This window comes from Hemiscyllium ocellatum, chromosome 35, assembly GCF_020745735.1.
Source record: "Hemiscyllium ocellatum isolate sHemOce1 chromosome 35, sHemOce1.pat.X.cur, whole genome shotgun sequence".
Classification (NCBI taxonomy): Eukaryota; Metazoa; Chordata; class Chondrichthyes; order Orectolobiformes; family Hemiscylliidae; genus Hemiscyllium; species Hemiscyllium ocellatum.
In genome coordinates, this window is record NC_083435.1 from 35441839 (window position 1) to 35460120 (window position 18282).

At 50.1% G+C, this 18282-nt stretch overlaps 2 non-coding genes and 2 pseudogenes across 2 annotated transcripts; all 4 read left to right on the top strand.

Moving 5' to 3' along the window:
* The first annotated feature begins 406 nt into the window (after nt 1-406).
* On the top strand, nt 407-551 carry LOC132833024 (U1 spliceosomal RNA; annotated as a pseudogene).
* A 2919-nt stretch (nt 552-3470) lies between these two features.
* On the top strand, nt 3471-3608 carry LOC132833019 (U1 spliceosomal RNA; annotated as a pseudogene).
* A 4064-nt stretch (nt 3609-7672) lies between these two features.
* LOC132833060 (U1 spliceosomal RNA) lies at nt 7673-7836 on the top strand. Its single transcript, XR_009647051.1, has one exon. It is a non-coding gene; the product is annotated as a U1 spliceosomal RNA (small nuclear RNA).
* A 1967-nt stretch (nt 7837-9803) lies between these two features.
* LOC132833071 (U1 spliceosomal RNA) lies at nt 9804-9967 on the top strand. Its single transcript, XR_009647062.1, has one exon. It is a non-coding gene; the product is annotated as a U1 spliceosomal RNA (small nuclear RNA).
* Nucleotides 9968-18282: the final 8315 nt, after the last annotated feature.

An 18282-nucleotide genomic window follows, 5' to 3' on the forward strand; every position in this document is an offset into this window, starting at 1 on the left:
CAACTGCGCCTGGAGGATCATCAACTCGGTGAAGGACGCTCTCTGGGCGGTCCGAAACCTGTTGATCTTCCAGGTGAAGGAGTTGACCCCGACTGAGTGTTGCAGACTGGCACATTCCAAGGTCCAGGACTACGTGTTGAGGGACGCGCTGAAGCTTGGGGCAGCTGCCGCCAAGGCGCGGTGGGGAAAGACCACCGTGTAACACCTGCCTGTCTAAAGAAGAACAGGGGGCCCACGCAGTCATTTGGGCTCTGCTGACGCCTCAGCTCAATATATGGGCATATGAGTGAGAAATGCACAGACCTGTGTATAACAATGATAATTTCTGATCTGTGTATGTCAATGTTTACATATGTATGGCATGACCAACTGTACAGACTATCAAATTATTTTATGAATAAAGTATATATTTGAAATTTTAAAAAAGGCGCTCACAGGATGAGGCTATCCCATTGCACTTTGGGTGTGCTGACGCCTGCGATGTCCCCACATGTGGGATACTCGACTGCAAAATGTGTGGCAGTGGGGGACTGCGTTCGCGCTCTCCCCTGATTTACAAGCCAATGACGGAATCGGAATTGCCATTTTTCTCTAGGCAGCGCTGTTATGTTGCAACTTGCCTTCTCGCTGCTACGTTAACGCCCAAGTTTGCTCGGGCAGTCTTTGATATACCTTTCTTCTCTCTCCAAGCAGTTCTAATTTTAAAACCGTTAAGCCCACCAAATCCCTCTATTTCCTCACTATATCTCTCAACATGCTGCTTAAACACCTTCCCTCTTAACTGCTCTCAGTCACCATCTGCTCCATGTCTTACCACCATTTGCTTCTTCGCCAACCTATCAAGCAAGGGCATCAACACCCTGACCTACAAAGTGCAAAGTCCAGCCCAACTCACGCCTGGGGGGAGCAATGCCTCATCTTCCGCCTTCGGAACCTCCAACCATACAGCATCAATGTTGACTTCTTCCAGAAGGTGCACAAAGAGAGCTCTGTGCTCAGCAGCCTGAAGGAAGAAGACGGCTCGACAACGTCATCTCAGGCTGACGTCATGAGGATCAGTAAATCCTTCTATGCCAGTCTGTATGACGCGAAGCCGACCGACAGCGCGGCCTCCCAGTCGTTCCTGTCGTCTATCACGGAGGTCTTAGACGACAGAACACGCGAGAGGCTGGACCAGCCGCTATCTCTGGACGAGCTGACCAAGGCCCTCGAGTCCTTCGAAAAGAATAAAACTCCCGGAAGCGATGGCTTACCGGTCGAGCTCTATTCCGCTCTGTGGGACTTGATTGGCCAGGACCTGCTGGAGGTGTATGTCAGTATGCTTCGGGCAGGTACCATGAGCGAATCCATGAGGAAAGGCATCATCACCCTCATCTATAAGTGGAAGGGGGAGAGGGAGGAACTCAAAAATTGGAGACCGATCACACTGTTGAATGCAGATTACAAAATCCTGTCAAAGGTAATTGCCAACCGGGTCAGGTCTGCTCTGGGGTCGGTGATTCACCCTGACCAAACCTGTGCTGTGCCAGGCAGGAAGATCGCTGAGAGTCTCGCACTCCTCAGGGATATGATCGCCTACGTGCAGGACAGAGGGTTGGACGCCTGCCTGATCAGCCTGGACCAGGAGAAAGCCTTTGACAGGATATCACACATGTATATGAGAGATGTTCTCTCCAAAATGGGCTTTGGGGAGGGAATCTGCAATTGGATCAGACTGCTCTACACCAACATTGTCAGTGCAGTCTCAATCAATGGGTGGGAATCAGATAGCTTCCCAGTCAGATCTGGAGTCAGGCAGGGCTGCCCTCTCTCTCCTGCCTTGTTTGTGTGCTGCATAGAGCCATTTGCCGAGTCCATCAGGAAGGATGCGAGCCTGAGAGGGGTGACTATTCCGGGCAGCGGGGGCCTGCAGGTTAAGGCCTCCCTGTACATGGATGACGTCGCCGTTTTCTGCTCGGATCCGCTGTCCGTGCGCAGACTCATGTGCATTTGTGACAAGTTCGAACGGGCCTCGGGGGCCAAGGTAAACCGAGGCAAGAGCGAGGCCATGCTCTTCGGGAACTGGGCCGACCAATCCTCGATCCCCTTCACCGTCAGGACTGACCACCTGAAGGTGCTGGGTATTTGGTTCGGGGGGGCTGGGGCGTGCGCCAAGTCTTGGGAGGAGCGTATCAGTAAAGTGAGGCAGAAACTGGGCAGATGGAGGCTACGGTCGCTCTCCATCATGGGAAAAAACCTGGTCATCAGGTGTGAGGCACTGTCATTGCTGTTGTACGTGGCACAGGTCTGGCCTATTCCCAGAACCTGCGCCGCTGCAGTCGCCCGGGCCATCTTCCAGTTCATATGGAGTTCAAAGATGGACCGGGTCCGAAGGGACTCACTGTACAAAGATCTGGGCAACGGGGGAAAAAATACACCCAATGCCACCCTCACCCTGATGGCCACCTTCGTGTGTGGCTGCATCAAGCTGTGTGTGGATCCCCGGTACGCAAACACCAAGTGTCACTACGTACTGAGGTTCTACCTGTCCCCGGTGTTGTGAAGGATGGGCCTGGCCTCGCTGCCACGGAACGCTCGGAGTAGTTGGACCATTCCGTATCACCTGTCCTTCGTGGAGAAATTTTTGAAGAAAAACACCTTTGACCACAAGTCCATCAGGAAGTGGTCAGCACGTAGCGTCCTCGAGACCCTTCAGGAAAAGGAGAGGGTGGATCCTGTCGAGTGGTTCCCTGAGCAGACTGTCAAAGCAATTTGGCAGAATGCCTCATCGCCAGAACTTTCCAACAAGCACCAAGACATGGCTTGGCTGGTGGTGAGAAGGGCTCTGCCTGTGAGATCATTTATGCACGCCCGGACTCTCAGCCGCACCGCACGCTGCCCTCGAAGCGTCTGCGGGGGGGAAGAGACTGTCACACACCTCCTTCTGGAATGTGCCTATGCAGAGGAAGTCTGGAGAGGAATGCAGTGGTATTTGTCGAGGTTCGTCCCGAGCAGCACCGTGACGCGGGACTCCGTGCTCTACGGCCTGTTCCCCGGGACGCACACCGAGACGAACATCAACTGCGCCTGGAGGATCATCAACTCGGTGAAGGACGCTCTCTGGGTGGTCCGAAACCTGTTGATCTTCCAGCTGAAGGAGTTGACCCCGACTGAGTGTTGCAGACTGGCACATTCCAAGGTCCAGGACTACGTGTTGAGGGACGCGCTGAAGCTTGGGGCAGCTGGCGCCAAGGCACGGTGGGGAAAGACCACCATTTAACACCTGCCTGTCTAAAGAAGATCAGGGCGCCCTGCAGTCATTTGGGCTCTGCTGACGCCTCAGCTCAATATTTGAGTGAGAAATGCACAGATCTGTATGTAATAATTAAAATTCTGAGCTGTGTATGTAAATGTTTACATACGTATGGCATTACCAAATGTCCAGTGTATCAAATATTTTATGAATATTTTATGAATAAAGTATATTTTTGAAATAAAAAAAGTGGTGCTCCGAGGACGAGGCTGTCCCATTGCACTTTGGGTGTGCTGACGCCTGCGATGTCCCCACATGCGGGATACTCGACTGCAAAATTTGTGGTAGTGGGGGACTGCGTTCGCGCTCTCCCCTGATTTACAAACCAATGACAGAATCTGAGTTGCACGTTCTCTGTAGGCAGTGCTGTTATACTGCAACTTGCCTTCTCGCTGCTACATAAACGTCCAAGATTGCTCGGGCAGTCTTTGGTATACCTTTCTTCTGTCTCCAAGCAAGAGCAGTCCTAACTTTAAAACCGTTAAGCCCACCAAACCTCTGCTGCATATGCGACCATTTCCCTCTATTTCCTCACGAGATCTCTCAACATGCTGCTTAAACACCTTCCCTCTTAACTGCTCTCAGTCACCATCTGCTCCATGTCTTACCACCATTTGCTTCTTCGCCAACCTATCAAGCAAGGGCATCAACACCCTGAGCTACAAAGTGCACAATCCAGCCCACCTCACCCCTAGGGGGAGCAATGCCTCATCTTCCGCCTTCAGACCCTCCAACCATACAGCATCAATGTTGACTTCACCCGTTTCCTCAACTTCCACGCCTCACCTCCTCTCAGACCCCACCCTCCACTTGACATGTCCCACCTGTCTATTTTCATTCCCACATATCCACTCCACACTCCACACTGACCTATCCCCATCGATGCTCCCCAACCCCCACCCACTTGCATGTACCTATCACCTTCACAGCAAGCTTCCCCCAGCTCCACAACCACCTCCAGTCCAATTACCGCTTTCGCTCTGCTCCAAGTCTCCAGTCTGCTCCAATCCAGCTCTCAGCCATTCTGTACGGATCGAGGCCACAATCTGCTGCCATCCAGGCTTCAGTCATCCTGTCCTGACACAGGCCTCTAATCCTGCCCCATCCAGCTCTCAGCCATTCTGTACTGACACAGGCCTCTAATCCACTCCAATCCAGCTCTCAGCCATTCCAGACTGTTGCAGCTCTCCATCGGCTCCTCTTCAGCTCACAGCACTGAAGGGTATCAACACCCTGAGCTACAAAGTGCACAATCCAGCCCACCTCACGCCTTGGGTGAGCACTCCCTCATCTTCTGCCTTCAGACCCTCCAACCATACAGCATCAATGTTGACTTCATCCTGTTTCCTCATCTTCCACGCCCCACCTCCTCTCAGACCCCACCCTCCACTTGACTTGTCCCACCTGTCCATTTTCATTCCCACCTATCCACTCCACACTCCACACTGACCTATCCCCATCGATGCTCCCAAACCCCCACCCACTTGCATGTACCTATCACCTTCACAGCAAGCTTCCCCCAGCTCCACAACCACCTCCAGTCCAATTACCGCTTTCGCTCTGCTCCAAGTCTCCAGTCTGCTCCAATCCAGCACTCAGCCATTCTGTACTAATCCAGGCCTCTAATTCACTCCAATCCAGCTCTCAGCCATTCCAGACTGTTGCAGCTCTCCATCTGCTCCTCTTCAGCTCTCAGCTGCCCTGCACTGATCCAGGTCACCAGCCCACTTTGTTCTGCCGCACGGCTGCCCCGCACTAATCCATTTATCCTAATTTAATTTAGTCCCATTTGCCAACACTTGGCCCTGATCCCTCTGAACCCTTCCTATCCAAATAGCCATTCAGATGCCTTTCGCATGTTGTAATTGTACCAACCTCCATCACTTCATCTGGCAGCTCATTGCGTCCACGGAGCACCCTCTGTGTGAAATAGTTGCCCCTAGATCCCTGTGAAATCTTTCTCTTCTCAATCTAAACCTATGCCCTCTAAATTTGGAATCCTTTACCCCAGGGAAAGCAGCAGGTAAATCAGACACGGAAGAAAAGGACGATTACATTTGAATCACAGGCCAGTTTATTTTATACAGAGGGTGGAGTGGGAGGGGGAGTTGAAGTGTTGAGCCACGGGATGGTTGTGTAGTTTGGTCCGGGTGTCCCAGATGTGTTCTCTGAAATGTTCCACAATTGGGCGGCCTGTCTCCCCAATATAGAGGAGGCAACTCTCTCCGTGACCCCTCAGGTCCACACCCCCCACCAACCCAACCTCCACTCCCGGCACCTTCCCTTGCAACCGCAAGAAATGGATAACTTGTGCCCACACGTCCCCCCTTACTTCCCTCCAAGGCCCCAAGGAATCCTTCCATATCCACCACAAATTCACCTGCACCTCCACACCCATCATTTCCTGCATCTGCTGCGGTCTCCGCTATATTGGGGAGACAGGCCCTCAGCCATTCTGTACTGGTACAGGCCTCTAATCCACTCCAATCCAACTCTCTGTCATTCTATACTGACACAGGCCTCTAATCTGCCCCTATCCGTCTTCTTCAACCTAACAAGCAAGGGCATCAACACCCTGAGCTACAAAGTGCAAAATCCAGCCCACCTCAGGCCTGGGGGGACTTGTCCACCTTAATGCTTTTCAAAGGCACCCAACCCCACCTCTTGTTAAATGTTGAAATGCCCAGAGTACCAACATACCTGTTGTTGGGGCGACACTGTGGCACAGTGGTTAGCACTGCTGCCTCACAGCGCCTGAGACCCGGGTTCAATTCCCGACTCAGGCGACTGACTGTGTGGAGTTTGCACGTTCTCCCCGTGTCTGCGTGGGTTTCCTCCCACAGTCCAAAGATGTGCGGGACAGGTGAATTGGCCATGCTAAATTGCCCGTAGTGTTAGGTAAGGGGTAAATGTAGGGGTATGGGTGGGTTGCGCTTCGGCGGGTCGGTGTGGACTTGTTGGGCCGAAGGGCCTGTTTCCACACTGTAAGTAATCTAATCTAATCTAATACCTGTCCCTAACCTCCCCATCCCCCATGCCCTCCTGCTTTGTGAATTCCTATTGCAAAGTATTCGCCCACAACATCACCCACTTCCACCAGCTCCACACACAAATTTAGATTTAGATTCTATTGTGTCACGTGTACTCAAGTACAGGAGTACGGTGGAAAGTATATAATGTCGCCACACACTGGGTCATCTTACAAATAAACTTTAGTATTAACTATTAAAAGTTGAAACGAAAAACACCACCCAACACCAGGTTCTAGTCCAACAGGCTTTATTTGGAAATACAAGCTTTCGGAGCACTCCCCCTTCAGGTGGTTGTAGTGATTCAAGGCACAGAATTTGTACCAAAAACACCGGCGGTTCCAAATCATCACCGAACATAGTTCGAGGCTGGGAATCAGCCCTTGATCGCGGATTGAGGATCAGCCCTTGATCTCGGATGGAGGATCAGCCCTTGATCGCGGATTGAGGATCAGCCCTTGATCGCGGATTGAGGATCGATGGTTGATTGTAGAGTTGAGTCTTTCACACCCAGAGCCAGCTCCCAGGCAGGGATCAGCAAACAATCTGGCGCCTTCGGTGACCTGTGGGGAAAGGAAACAAAGTGCTTAAGGTTTCAACTTGCATCTGAACAGCATTATCACGGATGCACTGCTGGAGTAACTAACGTAACTAACTCAGTCAAAACAGGAAAGTCCACGGCACCGCCTCCGTCAGACACACTTGGGAAAGGGACATCACCAGGTTAAGGAAAAAGAAAATAAAAGAAAATATCCATTAATCTCGAATTGAAGTAAAAGTTGTAGCGACTCTGAAAATAACCAAATAAGATAGCTTACCTTGAACTCTGAATAGCCAGACCTGTGTAAAACAATGAGACCCCTCGCTGAGCGCCAACATCTCTTGGTGGAACTGCAGCCGCTGGAAACCTGAAACAGAAAAGACTGGAGAAGGGAGAAAGGGGAGTTCAGTTGGAAACTCCCGACTCGAAACCAGTTACTTTCTGAGCTAACCTTTCAAAAAAAAATGGGGATGGGGGGAAGTAAGAAGGAACAGAATGGCAGAAGATACAGTAGAAGTGTATCTCTTTTTCCCTCCTGTTTTTCGGCGAATCAGGAGGCAGCCTGAAGGAAACAGGGGCGGGGCGCGTCCTTTGAAGGGCTCCATGCAGATAAGCAGTGCAGGGGCAGCCGTGGGTGGTATTTGAGTAAAACGGGAGTCCTGGAGAGATTCGGTGATCCATTTGAAGAATGAAGCTGATCGACAGGCAGGGCAGGTTGAGTAAGTGAATGTTCGATGTTGCAAAAATGAGTGAGTGTGAGAGTGAGAGGGAGCGGCTGTTGTGGGGTGTGAGCGAGTGTGAGTGCTGAGCATACTTACCTGGCAGGGGAGATACCATGATCAATGCGGTGGCGCTCCCAGGATGAGGCTATCCCATTGCACTTTGGGTGTGCTGACGCCTGCGATGTCCCCGTATGCGGGATACTCGACTGCAAAATTTGTGGTAGTGGGGGACTGCGTTCGCGCTCTCCCCTGATTTACAAACCAATGACAGAATCTGAGTTGCACGTTCTCTGTAGGCAGTGCTGTTATACTGCAACTTTGCCTTCTTGCTGCTACGTAAGCACCCAAGTTTGCTCGGGCAGTCTTTGGTATACCTTTCTTCCCTCTCCAAGCAGGAGCAGTCCTAACTTTAAAACCGTTAAGCCCACCAAATCTCTGCTGCATATGCGACCCTTTCCCTCTATTTCCTCACTATATCTCTCAACATGCTGCTTAAACACCTTCTCTCTTAACTGCTCTCAGTCACCATCTGCTCCATGTCTTACCACCATTTGCTTCTTCGCCAACCTATCAAGCAAGGGCATCAACACCCTGAGCTATAAAGTGCACAATCCAGCCCACCTCACGCCTTGGGGGAATCAATGCCTCATCTTCCGCCTTCGGCCCCTCCAACCACACAGCATCAATGTTGACTTCATCCCATTTCCTCATCTTCCACGCCCCACCTCGTCTCAGACCCGACCATCCACTTGACTTGTCCAACTGTCTATTTTCATTCCCACCTATCCACTCCACACTCCACACTGACCTATCCCCATCAATAATCCCCAACCCCCACCCACTTGCATGTACCTATCACCTTCACAGCAAGCTTCCCCCAGCTCCACAACCACCTCCAGTCCAATTACCGCTTTCGCTCTGCTCCAAGTCTCCAGTCTGCTCCAATCCAGCTCTCAGCCTTTCTGTACTGACACAGGCCACAATCTGCTGCCATCCAGGCCTCAGCCATCCTGTACTGATCCAGGCCTTGAATCCTGCCCCATCCAGCTCTCAGCCATTCTGTACTGATCCAGGCCTCGAATTCGCTCCATTCCAGCTCTCGGCTATTCGAGACTGTTGCAGCTCTCTATCGGCTCCTCTACGGCTCTCAGCTGCTCTGCACTGATCCAGGCCTCTGGCTGACTCTGTTCTTTCTCACAACTGCTCCACACTAATCCAGGCCTCCAGCCAACTCTGTTCTGCCTCTCAGCCTCACCACGCCACACTAGGCCTCCAGTCCACTGTGTGCTGGCTCACAGCTGCCCCGCACTGATCCAGATAACCTAATTTAATCTTGTCCCATTTGCCAACACTTGGCCTTTATCCCTCGGAACCCTTCCTATCCATATAGCCATTCAGATGCCTTTCACATGTTGTAATTGTACCAACCTCCATCACTTCATCTGGCAGCTCATTGCGTCCACGGAGCACCCTCTGTGTGAAATAGTTGCCCCCAGATCCCTTTGAAATCTTTCTCTTCTCACCCTAAACCTATGCCCTCTCAATTTGGAATCCTTTACCCCAGGGAAAGCAGCAGGTAAATCAGACACGGAAGAAAAGGACGATTACATTTGAATCTCGCGCCAGTTTATTTTAGACAGAGGGTGGTGAGTGCTCAGAATGTGCAGCCAGACGAGGTGGTGGTCTCAGTTTGGTGTCTCATCCAAAATAATGTTGAGAAATATGTTTCCCCGGCACCCTTAACCTTGTATGTGATTTCAACCTGAAGTCACTAATCTGGTTGAAGAGAGATTTGCAAAGCTGCAGCTAAACATTGTAGAAAGTCGAGGTAAATTGTTTTTTAAAAATGCTTTTAGTTTCACAATCAAAGATTGTAAGTTGCTTTTACTGGCGTTGACATCAAATTCGGACGAGTGTTTGAAAACAAAGTTGGAAGTTTCCCTCCTGTTTTTCGGCGAATCAGGAGGCAGCCTGAAGGAAACAGGGGCGGGGCGCGTCCTTTGAAGGGCTACATGCAGATAAGCAGTGCAGGGGCAGCCGTGGGTGGTATTTGAGTAAAACGGGAGTCCTGGAGAGATTCGGTGATCCATTTGAAGAATGAAGCTGATCGACAGGCAGGGCAGGTTGAGTAAGTGAATGTTCGATGTTGCAAAAGTGAGTGAGTGTGAGGGTGAGAGGGAGCGGCTGTTGTGGGGTGTGAGCGAGTGTGAGTGCTGAGCATACTTACCTGGCAGGGGAGATACCATGATCAATGCGGTGGCGCTCCCAGGATGAGGCTATCCCATTGCACTTTGGGTGTGCTGACGCCTGCGATGTCCCCACATGCGGGATACTCGACTGCAAAATTTGTGGTAGTGGGGGACTGCGTTCGTGCTCTCCCCTGATTTACAAGCCAATGACAGAATCTGAGTTGCACGTTTTCTGTAGGCAGTGCTGTTATACTGCAACTTTGCCTTCTCGCTGCTACGTAAGCGCCCAAGTTTGCTCGGGCAGTCTTTGGTATACCTTTCTTCCCTCTCCAAGCAGGAGCAGTCCTAACTTTAAAATCTTTAAGCCCACCAAATCTCTGCTGCATATGCGACCCTTTCCCTCTATTTCCTCACTATATCTCTCAACATGCTGCTTAAACACCTTCCCTCTTAACTGCTCTCAGTCACCATCTGCTCCATGTCTTACCACCATTTGCTTCTTCGCCAACCTATCAAGCAAGGGCATCAACACCCTGAGCTACAAAGTGCACAATCCAGCCCACCTCACGCCTGGGGGGAGCAATGCCTCATCTTCCGCCTTCAGACCCTCCAACCATACAGCATCAATGTTGACTTCACCCGTTTCCTCAACTTCCACGCCTCACCTCGTCTCAGACCCCACCCTCCACTTGACTTGTCCCACCTGTCTATTTTCATTCCCACCTATCCACTCCACACTCCACACTGACCTATCCCCATCGATGCTCCCCAACCCTCACCCACTTGCATGTACCTATCACCTTCACAGCAAGCTTCCCCCAGCTCCACAACCACCTCCAGTTCAAGTACTGCTTTCGCTCTGCTCCAAGTCTCCAGTCTGCTCCAATCCAGCTCTCAGCCATTCTGTACGGATCCAGGCCTCTAATCTGCCCCTATCCGTCTTCTTCAACCTAACAAGCAAAGGCTACAATGTGCAAAATCCAGCCCACCTCAGGCCTGGGGGGACTTGTCCACCTTAATGCTTTTCAAAGGCACCCAACCCCACCTCTTGTTAAATGTTGAAATGCCCAGAGTAACAACATACCTGTTGTTGGGGCGGCACAGTGGTTAGCACTGCTGCCTCACAGCGCCTGAGACCCGGGTTCAATTCCCGACTCAGGCGACTGACTGTGTGGAGTTTGCACGTTCTCCCCGTGTCTGCGTGGGTTTCCTCTGGGTGCTCCGATTTCCTCCCACAGTCACAAAGATGTGCGGGTCAGGTGAATTGGCCATGCTAAATTGCCCGTAGTGTTAGGTAAGGGGTAAATGTAGGGGTATGGGTGGGTTGAGCTTCGGCGGGTCGGTGTGGACTTGTTGGGCCGAAGGGCCTGTTTCCACACTGTAAGTAATCTAATCTAATCTAATACCTGTCCCTAACCTCCCCAACCACCATGCCCTCCTGCTTTGTGAATTCCTATTGCAAAGTATTCGCCCACAACATCACCCACTTCCACCAGCTCCACACACAAATTTATATTTGGATTCTATTGTGTCACGTGTTCTCAAGTACAGGAGTACGGTGGAAAGTATATAATGTCGCCACACACGGGGTCATCTTACAAATAAACTTTAGTACTAACTATTAAAAGTTTAAACGAAAAACACCACCCAACACCAGGTTCTAGTCCAACGGGGTTTATTTGGAAATACAAGCTTTCGGAGCACTCCCCCTTCAGGTGGTTGTAGTGATTCAAGGCACAGAATTTGTACCAAAAACACCGGCAGCTCCAAATCATCACCGGACATAGTTCGAGGCTGGGAATCAGCTCTTGATCACGGATGGAGGATCGGTGGTTGATTGTAGAGTTGAGTCTTTCACACCCAGAGCCAGCTCTCAGGCAGGGATCAGCAAACAATCTGGCGCCTTCGGTGACCTGTGGGGAAAGGAAACAAAGTGGTTAAGGCTTTAACTTACATCTGAACAGCATTATCACGGACGCACTGCTGGAGTAACTAACGTAACTAACTCAGTCAAAATAGGCAAGTGTAGTTCAGTTGGAAACTCCCGACTCGAAACCGGTTACTTTCTGAGCTAACCTTTCAAAAAAAAAGGGGAAGTGAGATGGAAGAGAATGGCAGAAGATACGGTAGAAGTAGCAAGGGAGAGATTGAGAGGCGAAAGAGGGAAGGAATGAAGGTAACCCATCCAGGCTGGACCCCAGCTGAGACTAGCAGAGGAGGGATTTCGGCCCCGTCCAAGTGAAGAGAGCACTTAGCTTGGGGAAAGTCTTTGCTTGATGCAGCCGTCCGAGTGGCTGGTGTCCTCGAAGAGTCCCAGCAGGTGAAGTCTGGCTGGCCTCTTGCAGGACCATGGGGGCCGAGCTCTGGAAGCGCAGCTGGGTCTTGAAGCCTTGGGCGATGTCGGGCAGCGGATCAGCAGCTCGGTGGGGTTCTGGTAGCGGCGGATCTCTGGCAGTCCTACGGTCCTTTCCCCTCCCAGTGGACTTCCGCGCCGTCTGCTTCATCCTTCCCGTTCCCGTTCCCACTCCCACCCACCCACACTCACTCACTCACTCACTCACTCACCCATCTCCCCCGCCCCTCCTTTTGTTCAGTTCTGAGCCGCTGGCGGCTGGCGCCCGGCGTTTTCTGATTGGTCCAGTAAAGGCCGCGTCTGATTGGCGCATAAAGCACCCCCGCTGATGTCACGGACTGTTTGATATTGCGCTTTGTGATTGGACGGTTTGACAATGCGGGAACAATCACCCCCATATTTGGGAAACTCAGAGCTTTAACCTCTGTGTTGCTGGGCAGAATTGCATCAGGCTGCCTTATTAGGTTATGATGCTCGTGTTCAGCAGAGGGTGCTGTTGTTTTGAGCGCAAAACTTTATTTTCTGTTTTGTATGCTTTGTTCACACAAATCTTTGTTAGATTCACAGTTGATGATGCCATTCACATTCAGAGAACAGATTCAGTCGTTGATATCACTGGATTAAATGCCCATCCTCTTGGGTCACTCAGCACATCGTCCTGGGCCTTGGAATGTGCCAGTCTGCAACACTCAGTCAGGGGCTGGGAGATTTGTCATCACCAAAGCAGTCATTTTGTCACATACTAAAAGCCTGGAAACCATTTTGAATCTGATGTTAGTGTCTGTCTGTCATACGTTCCCTGGCTCAGTGAGGTGGTTGAACTTGCAGCTGCACAAATACCTCACAGTCTTTCCCACCTCTTCCTTTACAAGAACCTCTTGTATACAGGCACTTACTTATCAGCTACTAACCAACACTGTCCAGACACTATGTGACTGAGGCTAGTGACTGGGCAAAGTGCCTGAACTCGCCTTATCCTGCAATTAACAGTTGATGCTGCTAGATTAGCAGAGCGCATGATGTGGAGGAGGAGGAGGTCTTGGGCTGGAGTGAACAAAGTTAAAAATCACACAACACCAGGTTCTGGTCCAAGAGGTTTATTTGGATCACCAGCTTTCAGAGTGCTGCTCCATCATCAGGTTGCTGTGGAGAATAGGACCAAGGCACATAATTTATCGTGAAAGATTACAGTGTCATGCAACTGAAATGATATATTGAACAAACCTGGATTGTTGTTAAGTCTTTCATCATTTAGAATATTTTGATTCATTAATATGTAAATCCCAGAACTTCTTTTAAGTCACCTTTTCAAGATAACTTAAGGTTTAATAACAAATGGTGATAACTCAGCTCAGACAATGCATTAAAGGTGTGAGGTTAGAGTCTGTCTGTATCCCAACCTTTCCTGAAGAAGGACTTATGCCCGAAATGTCGATTCTCCTGCTCCTCGGATGTTGTCTGACCTGCTGTGCTTTTCCAGCACCACATTCTCGACTCTGATCTCCAGCATCTGCAGTCCTCACTTTCTCCCATATCTCCCAATTTTGAGTCAGACTGGTTCTAGTTCCAAAGTGGAATTTACAAAATGTTACATATATTGACTACCTGCAGATTATGCATTTTGTGAGCAAAATAGAATGTATCTGCAAATATAATTCTGCCAATACAAATTCACCCCATCCACTAATATGTGTGTGCACATCTTTTAGAGAGAGAGCGAGGGTATGTGCATGTGAGTGGGTGAGTGTGAGTTATAGTGAGAGAGTGCGTGTTTGCATGTGTGAAAGCTTGGTGAAAGTGTGTATGTGGATGTGATGGAGTATAAGCATGTGAGAGGGTGTGAGTATGGGAGGTGTATGTTTGTGTGTATGAGAGAGAGCTTGTGTATGAGGGTCTGAGTGACTGTGTGAGGGTGTAAGAGTGTTTGTGTATGTGTGAGAGAGTGTGTATTGTGTAGTGGGGTCACCTGTAGTCCAGGTTGAAGCCATCCCCATGGGGACCGAACTTGGTTATCAGCCTCTGCTCGGCCACTCTGAGTTGTTGTATATCCCAAAGTCCTCCTTGGAGGATGTTCACTGGATGATCTGAGGCCAATTTCCCTGACTGCTGAAGTGTTCCCCGACTGGGAGGGAACACCCCTGCCTGGGGATTGTTGTGCGGTGTCATCTGTTGTTGTCGCGTCTGCTTGGTACCACCAATGAACCATACCTCGGGGCATCCTTACCTGCAGTGTGTGAGGTAGACAACGCTGGCCGAGACAAAGATTGGGAGACAGCCAGACCTGCTGCGTACACGGTGCGTGGTGTCCCCACGTATAATGGTGGTGTCTGTGTCCACACTCAGACATGTCCTGCAGGGTTGCCATGATAGGGCTGTACAGTGTTGTGGTCGGTGTTATCCTGCAGGCTGGGCAGTTTGCTGTGAATAATGGTCTAAGGTTTGACAGTTGTCTAAAGGTGAGAAGTGGAGGCGTAGGGAAGGTCTTGGCGAGAACGTGTTGCAAGCTGTGAAGAAGATGGTGTCGTTTATCACCAGCCTGAAAAAAAACTTTCGGTGTTTCTTGCCCAATAGTCAATTCTGTTGCCAGGTCAAAATGCGCCAATGTGCATCGATGAGAGCATCCCAACCAAACCCACCCCCTACCTACCCTCTAACCCTGCATTTCCCAGTGGCAATGCACCCTAACCTGCAGGTGTTGGGACTGTGGGAGGAAACCCACACAGACACGGGGAGAAGGTACAAGCTGCACATAGACAGTTGCCCGAGGGTGGAACTGGCGCTGGGAGGCTGCAGTGCTAACAACTGAATCTCATTGATTCAGGTTAAGGAGCTGCCACAGCCCGGAAATGATGTCAAGCTCGGAGTTTATACTGTGGAGTGCTGGGGACAACAAATGGGCATCTTTAAATTTGGGAAGGAATTGGGCGTGCAGAAAGCATTCCTGTTTTTCGGACAACTCCAGAGGAAACCCTGACAATTATTGCTTGGGAATGAGCATGGAAGTTTGGAGAATTTGTTTCCATGTCGTGTTGCAGGTAGGGAATTCCCCACAGAATGGAGCGTTTGAAGCAGTCTCCACCCATCCTTTTGACAGAAAGTCTGATGCATTTGTGACGGAAAAGGGAAAAAGAGCACGGCTTGTTGGGGAGGCGATGGGATATTGGTACTAACCACAGCTCAGGAGATGTTCTGAGGTGCAGGTTCGAATCCCATTGCGACAGATGCTGGAATTTGAATCCTAAAAAAAATCAGGAATTAGATGTCCTTAAAGGTTAGGTTTTGACGTATTATTGGTAAAAGGGATTATGGCGATAGTGTGAGTAAATGGGAACTGTTCAATCAGCCATGGCCACATTAAATGGTGGGCTAAATGGTCTGCTGTCCCTGGGGATGAGAGGTGGGAATCAAAACAGGAGCAGGTTTGTGAGGTGTACTGATAATAACGTCGGAGAATGTGAGGACTGCAGATGCTGGAGAGTCAGAGATGAAGAGTGTGGCCCTGGAAAAGTACAGCCAGTCAGGCAGCATCCGAGGGGCAGGAGAGTTAACGTTTCAGGCATAAGCCCTTCATAAGGCTTTTCACTTATTTTTGGGCTGGAACTTCAACTGGCCGTTATGTGCAGTGCAGGGGTTACTCCAGCAGAGGGAGGCAGTGGTCCATCTGCTGGGATCTGTGGAGCTGACCGTTTTCCAGCATTAAGGAAAATATTCACCCCAGCTGCCTGCACAGTTACAATGCTCCCCTCACAAGATAGCAACAGGAGTAGACCATTCAGCCCGTAGATTCTGCCCCACCGCTCATTTAGGTCATAGCTTTACATCATTTATATCAATGATGTGGATATGAATTTAGGAGATATGGTTAGTAAGTTTGCAGATGATGCCAAAATTGATGGTACAGGGCAACTCTCTCTCTCTCCCTCCCCAGGTTTACAAGATTTGGGCTAACAAGTGACAAGTAACATTCACGCCCCACAAATGCCAGGCTCTGACCATCACCAATGCGAGACAATCTGACCATGCCCCTTCACCTTCAATGGCGTTACCCTCACTGAATCCCCCACTATCAACATCCTGCGGGTTATCATTGACCAGACACTCAACTGGACTTACCACATAAACACAGCAGCTACAAGAACAGGTCAGAGGCTAGGAATATTCTAGCGAGTAACGCATCTTTTGAGTCCCCAAAGCCTGTCCACCATCTACAAAGTACAAGTCAGGAGTGTGCTGCAATACTCCCCACTTGCCTGGATGGGTCCATCTCCAACAACACCCAGGAAGCTTGACACCATCCAGGACAAAGCAGCCCCCCCGCTTGTTTGACACCACATCCACAAGCATCCACTCCCTCCACCACTGATGTTCAGGAGCAGCAGTGTGTACTATCTACAAGATAGAACATAGAACATTACAGCGCAGTACAGGCCCTTCAGCCCTCGATGTTGCGCCGACCTGTCATAGCAATATGAAGCCCATTTATCCTACACTATTCCATGTACGTCCATATGCTTGTCCAATGATGACTTAAATGTACTTGGCCCAACAAGTCCACACCAACCCTCCACAGAGTAACCCAGCCAGACCCATTTCCCTCTGACTAATGCACCTAACACTATGAGCAATTTAGAATGGCCAATTAGCCTGACCTGCACATCTTTGGACTGTGGGAGGAAACCGGAGCACCTGGTGGAAACCACGCAGACACAGAGAGAATGTGCAAACTACACACAGACAGTCGCCCACGGCTGAAATTGAACCTGGGGCCCTGGTGTTGTGAGGCAGTAGTGCTAACCACTGAGCCACCATGTTACCCTCATGGGTCTAGGTAGGATGCTGTTCGGAGGGTTGGTGTAGACCTGTGGGGCTGAATGGCCTGTTCCCACACTGTGGAGATGTATCGCTGTTCCTTCACTATCACTGGGTCAAAATTCTGGAATTCCCTCCCTAAGGGCATTGAGGGTCAACCCACAGCAGGTGGGCAGCAGTGATTCAAGAAGGCAGCTCACCACCATCTTCAGAAGGGGGCAACTAGGGACGGGCAGTGAATGCTGGGCCCAGACAGCGATGCCCATATCCCATGAGAGAATGAAATAAAATTGAAACTAAGAGGTATCCAATTTAAAAGTGTAATGAGGAGGAAGTGCTTCCATCAAAGTGTTGTGAATCCATTAGCTCAGAATGTGGTGGATGCCAGGACATTGATGAAGGAGGAGATAGACAGATTTTTAATTAGCGATGGGTTGAAGGGATATGGAGAGTGAGTAGGAAAGTGGGGTTGAAGCTGGGATGAGGTTAGCTTTCATCATATTAAATGGTGGAGCAGGTTCAATGGGTTCAACTGGTCAGTTCTGCTCCCACCTCTTGAGTTCTGACATTTTTATGTAAGTGAGATGCTTCAGCAATAGACAATAGACAATAGGTGCAGGAGTAGGCCATTCAGCCCTTTGAGCCTGCACTGCCATTCAATATGATCATGGTTGATCATTCCTAATCAGTATCCACTTCCTGCCTTATCTCCATAACCCTTGATTCCACTATCTTTGAGAGCTCTATCCAACTCTTTCTTAAATGAATCCAGAGACTGGGCCTCCACAGCCCTCTGGGGCAGAGCATTCCACACAGCCACCACTCTCTGGGTGAAGAAGTTTCTCCTAATCCCTGTCCTAAATGGTCTAGCCTGTATTTTTAAGCTGTGTCCTCTGGTTCGGCACTAACCCATCAGCGGAAACATGTTTCCTGCTGCAAGAGTGTCCAATCCTTTCATAATCTTATGTCTCAATCAGATCCCCTCTCAGTCTTCTAAACTCAAGGGTATACAAGCCCAGTCGCTCCAATCTTTCAGTGTAAGGTAATCCCGCCATTCCAGGAATTGACCTCGTGAACCTACGCTGCACTCCCTCAATAGCCAGAATGTCTTTCCTCAAATTTGGAGACCAGAACTGCACACAGTACTCCAGGTGTGGTCTCACCAGGGCCCTGTACAGCTGCAGAAGCACTTCTGTGCTTCTATATTCAATTCCTCTTGTTATGAAAGCCAGCAAGCTATTAGCCTTCTTCACTACCTGCTGTACCTGCATGCTTGCCTTGATTGAGTGGTGTACAAGAACACCCAGATCTCTCTGTACTGCCCCTTTACCTAAATTGATTCCATTT